A 6,007-nucleotide genomic window follows, 5' to 3' on the forward strand; every position below is an offset into this window, starting at 1 on the left:
CAAAAGACTTACAGAACAACTTCTATTTTTCACTGGGAGAGGGATGTGTCTGTCTGTGTGTGTGTGTGTGTGTGTGTGTGTGTGTGTGTGTGTGTGTGTGTGTGTGTGTGTGTGTGTGTGTGTGTGTGTGTGTGTGTGTGTGTTGCTCGCAGCCAGCAAATACCCCCTTTTTCAACCTAGACATGTTGCCTTGGAGTTTTGTGTTGTTTTTAACATTCACCTTGTAGTTAACTGTGCAGAAAGGATTCTGGAGTTTAACACAGATAACCCAGAGTGAAAAAGAAACATCCGCTTAAACCCTACTAAGTGTTCTACTTGCATTTTCTTCTCTTTCAGTTTAGTAAAAGAAAAGAAATGAGATTTGAGCATTTTCAGAGAGTGGGGCTTGCTAGTGCAAAACTTTCTGCTGAAACGCTAGGGCATTGTGGGTGGTTTTAACGAGCTATCGAGTGGGTGGTTGATAGGTAGTTGCTTACTTAGTCGTCAAAAGATCCCACTTTCAAGTATTTCTGGTATAATATTCAGTCTCTAGATATGACTCGGTTCCCTCCTTCATTATAAATTTACTGGATTTTTTTTTTTTTTTGCATTATCCACCAGGCAAAAAAAAAAAAAACTGATTGCTTAGAAAAGTAACAGCAAAACTTTGTTTAACAAGCTTCACATCCATTTATGTCTTTAGAACAAACTGAGTGGAAGCTGTTTATTTATACTTAAAGGGATGGTTCGGAGTAAAATCAACCTAGGGTCCTTTGCGCCATGACCTCGAGCCAAACACCCGACGAACGAATTGTTATTATCAAACACCCGACTGACGAATTGTTTTTTCCGAAGTGTTGACAACTTAGTGTTAACTAATAATTGTTATAAACTGGTACTACCAACAATTGTAGTGCATTCCTGGAACTGGGCGTCGTTACACTACATCCTTATGCATTGCTTTCTGCCAGGACTTTTACGGACTTTTCTCAACTCTCTGAAGTGACGTCGACGACCGGGTTAGCAGTAGCATGAGCCGTCAGGCAAGTGTTATTTAAATAAACTCCTGATACTTACAAACTGTCCAATGCCTTGTTTTATGAGTACAGAACCTATTTGTACTACTGAAGTTTGGTACCATTCTGGGCATTATTAGTGGGGTAATTTACGAGATACAAATTGGATCCATTAGCGTCTGCACTAAGCCATCGGCTGATATCTCTAAATAAGCTCTAACTTTAATAATGTTCAACCAAGTGAAAAAGGCTTCTGGGGGGGGGGGGGGGGCTAGGTTGATTTTACTCTGAACCATCCCTTTAAATTTTGGAGTTTGTTCAAATCACTAACCCTTCAAATGAGCAATCATACTAGCGATGCTTGCCATAGCAAATGCCACTAATGATTAAAAAAAGAACACTTGCTTTCACCATCTTTACTACAAAAATCTTACTACAAAAGTACCATGGTACAGTTAGGGTATCAGATGACGATGCCATATTCATGTAGCATAGTACATGTAACACTAGCATGGTAAAAATTAGGGCTGTGAAAAGATTATCGCATCCAAAATAAAAGTTTGTGTTTAAATAATAAATGTGTGTACTGTGTATAATTATTTTGTATATATAAATACACACAGATGCATGTACATAATTAAGAAATATTTGCATGTATATACTGTAAAAAATTCACAACAACCACACAGCAATATCCTGGAAACCACCCACATTGCTCTAGAGTCACATCGGCGAGTTTTTCCTCGGGCAAACACCAGTCAGAATATCTTCAGAGAATCTAGTTTTGGACCTGCAAACTCATCTCTGGGTTAGAACCGTAACATCTAACACACACAGAGCAGTTGTGTCCAATGTTTTGGAGCAGGGCATGTGATCGCCAGGGCTGTTGGGTAATTAGCGCTTCAGGGAGTTGAGTCAGATGATGAGGTTGTTAGTGTTTGTGTCGGGCCACCCACATGATCTCTCAAGACCACGCAGGCAACGAAAGCACACACATCTTCAGGGTGAAGACGCTCTGTCCCGGTGTTTCTGTAAACAACCCTTCTGTTCTGCTGCTTCAGAACTGTCTGCATGTCTATAGACCTGTTAGAGAAATCGCAAATCATATCTCTTTAATATCTCAGTTGTTTCTCTACACATAAATAGCATTAAATGGATTTTATTTAGTAAAATAGGACTTTTTCTTGTGTCTTCAGATGTTTCTTCTGAGAAAAAGACACCAAAAAAAAAAAAAAAAAAACCTCTAAGAGTTATAGAGTGTGGAGTTTCTCAATAATGTCTAAAACTTTGATCGGATTTGTCTGCAATCAAATATCAATTTGGGTTAATATAAATATCTTATAAGAGCTGCTATTCTATAATTTTATAGTTTTCCACAAATTCTGATCAGTGAACAATGTATCTGGCCAAACCTTTACATGAATATATTCAGCATTTTACTTAAAATTTATTTTCATTTAAAAATCCTAGTTAAAGCCGTTCACACACTGAGGAATCATCTGTGCTGTGTGAACTGGGACAATCTGCCGCAGTAAAGACATTAAGCTTTCTTAAATAGCTCACCATTTTCTTCTAAATCTGAATACAGATTTCCGTCTCATGTGACATAGACATGCGGCTGTTCCCAGATGTTACTGCATCTAACCTACATCATTATTGTAATTACACTGGCTCTTGTGTTTCCTGTCTGCCCTTATGGACTCGGAAAGAAAACAGTATTCTACCATTCTACACGTATTATTTTGATAGTATGCATACAGTGTCATTTTTCAAAATAAAATGTTTCTATAAAACTTCTGATTGCGTGGCACCTTGGAAATAAAAATGTTTTGTTAGCAAATTTAGTATAAAAATGTCTAAAGATAAATATTACATGCAAAAAGAAGATTTGCATACAGTTTATGCATACTATGTTTAGAATAGTATACTACCATACTGCTTACTATTTCTGCAGTATGCATACTGAGCACACCATGTAATTTTTATTGGCATTTGTGGTAAAAAAAGAAAGAAAAACAGATTGATATTGCATGCATAAAAATATATGCATACTATGTACTTTATACATACTAGGTTCGTAATAGTATACAGTACCACACTGCTTACTATTTTTGCAGTATGCGTACTGTGCTGTAATTCTTTCTAAAATGTTTCTTTTAATCTTCTCACTACATGACACCTTGCAACTAAAAAAGTTTAAATAGCATTTTTAGTAAAACAAAAAAAATCAATATTGCATGCATCAAGAATATATGCATACTATATACTGGATATACATACAGTACAGCATAGTAAGCGGCGCCCCCTGCAGGATGAGGACGGCACATCTGAGGGAAGCGGACTGGTGTCCTCATTAAGGGGAAGACTGATATGAAGGAAGTATAAATAAACATGTAAAGGCAGATTGGTGTGTGTTGAGTCCGGTCCTCTGATGTTGGGACAGGTCAACATTCTTTTGCCGATAATAATGAATCTCTTTATCATTAGAGCAGAGAGAAAAGAAAGAAATATAAAAGCTTGTATGACTCACACAATCAAAGCAGCCCTATCCTACTTCAAGTTTAGTCCTAGACATTATTTTCCTGTGATCAATTTGGCTTCTAATTTTAAGTGGGTAATTTGCTGTTTCGTTCTCCTTGCATTGGCCTCGACATTGCTTACTCTCTGTATTTACGGAGGGATTTGCTAATTAAAGCTGTCAAATGTCTCCAAGGCTTAGAAATAAGCAAAATAAGAAAGGCACTGGAAAACAATTCATAGAATAATTCACCCTGAAACAAAACTTCTGTCAGCATTTACTCACCCTTGTGTCGTTCCAAACTCATTTGATGATTTCCTCTGTCTATAATGAGTCTATAATGATGTTAGTCCATCTGAGCAGGGACATCTGATCTAAAATTCAAATGATCAATAGTACAAAAAATCAGAAAATAAGATGAAATAGAGTAAAATTAATGTTCAAAAAAGTTCATATACAGTACTGTGCAAAAGTCTTAGGCATGTTAATAACCCCCCTGGTTTTAAGTCAGTTATTTATATATTTTGCTGTAGTGTGTCAGTAGGAAATATCAGTTTACATTTCCAAACATTCTTTTTGCCATTAATTGTAATAATCCAGTGAGATTTGTGTATTCACTAGGAGTCTGACAACAGCCAGGATGATCTGGCATTCAAAGCATTCTCACTTTACAGCATTTTAACACAAGTGCCAATACTTTTCATAGTACTGTAGCTTTGCATCTTGGAGACGTTCTCGCAGTTCTTCTGGATTTAGTCTGTCTCAGTTTTTGCTGTTTCTTCATGTAATCACAGACGGACTCGATGATGGTGATATCAGATCATACCGGCTGTTGTCAGACTCCTTGTGCATACACAAATCTCACTGGATTATTACAATTAATGGCAAAAAGAATGTTTGGAAATGTAAACTGCATATATATATACATATATATACAGTATATATATATATATATGTATATATATGCACACAAACTATGCACAAAAATATTCCTTTTACAAGTGATATTTACCTCACATATTTCATCTCATGCTCAACATATAATAATTAATATTCAAGATTTGAAGTCTGGGTGTGGGACAAGGTAAATAATAATAATATCTATATATAAAAAATATATTATTATATTATTATTATGAAATATAAAAAATCTATATAAACATTAGATTTTTTTATATTTTATAATTTTCAATAGTTAGTTTAGCAAACACCAATAAATAGCAGAAAAGCAAAAAAGCTGTCTTTCTGGCTGGACATTAGACTGGGTATGATGAAGTGTTTGAGAGAGAGAGAGAAAGAGAGAGAGAGAGAGAGAGAGAGAGAGAGAGAGAGAGAGAGAGAGAGAGTAATGTGACGGTCCGCACTAAACTAACAGTGCTCTGATGTACACACACTGATTAATGGTAAACAGCCTCTTCACCCGCTTCAGGGCCACTGCACAGAGTGAGAATAAATCATTCATTTCTCATAAAGGGACGTATCTGTGGGCTAACAATGAAAGCGCATTTCTGTAACATTTATACCGATGAGTAGCTTCAGATGAATGCAAAGGAACTCCTTTTTAAGTTGATTAAGTCAAATCCTTGTATTTTAGAGCCTGCGGCCAGTGCTTCAACAACAATTGAACAAAGAAGAGGAAGCAATGTATTCATGGATGTCAACAAAAAAGGTTCATTCTTGAAATGTTTTGCATAGTGTTATGAATCAAAAGGCAGTCTTTTTCCCACAGAGCAGCTTTAATTACAAGCATCTGGGGATGGTTTGTGTGCAAAGCAACATACTTTCACAGAAACAACAATTAACCTCAAACGGAGTGATAATTTTTCTGGAAAAGCAGGAATTAAGTGAAATCAGTGGCTACGAGACGCTATCCCAGAGCAATCTTTTCTAATTGGTCCCCATAATCAAATTTTCAGCAGTCGCCACAGTCTGAGAGCGAAAATTGTCTCGTTGTGAGTATTAGAGGATTCATAATGTTTTATGCAGCGCTGTTAATTATGTTTTCCATTTTTTGATTAAAAATCTTTTTTTACTCAAAAACTAGGACAGAAGCGACAGAAAACAGATTAGTCTGTCTGTTTAGAACCCAGTTAAAATAAACATTTTAGAAACTGACCATATGAAAATGACAGAGTTTCATCCTGGGTCATTCAAAATACAAACAAATCTGAGCTTTGCTTTTATGTGCATGCTACAGTATTATTGATATAATTATAAAAACTGTTTCTTGAGCGGCAAATCAGAAGGAGCATGTAACACTGATGCTGACTGCACCACAGGAATAAATTAAATTGTATATTATAATTACAATATAAAACACTTATTTTTAAACTGTCAGATATTTCACAATATGTGACCCTGGACCACAAAAACATGGGTCAATTTTTTTAAATTGAGATGTATTCATCACATGAAAGCTGAATAAATAAGCTTTCAATTGGTGTGTGGTTTGTTAGGATAAGGCAATATTTGGCCGAGATACAATTATTTAAAA

The sequence above is a fragment of the Scardinius erythrophthalmus genome, assembly GCF_964197995.2.
Source record: "Scardinius erythrophthalmus genome assembly, chromosome: 18".
Lineage (NCBI taxonomy): Eukaryota > Metazoa > Chordata > Actinopteri > Cypriniformes > Leuciscidae > Scardinius > Scardinius erythrophthalmus.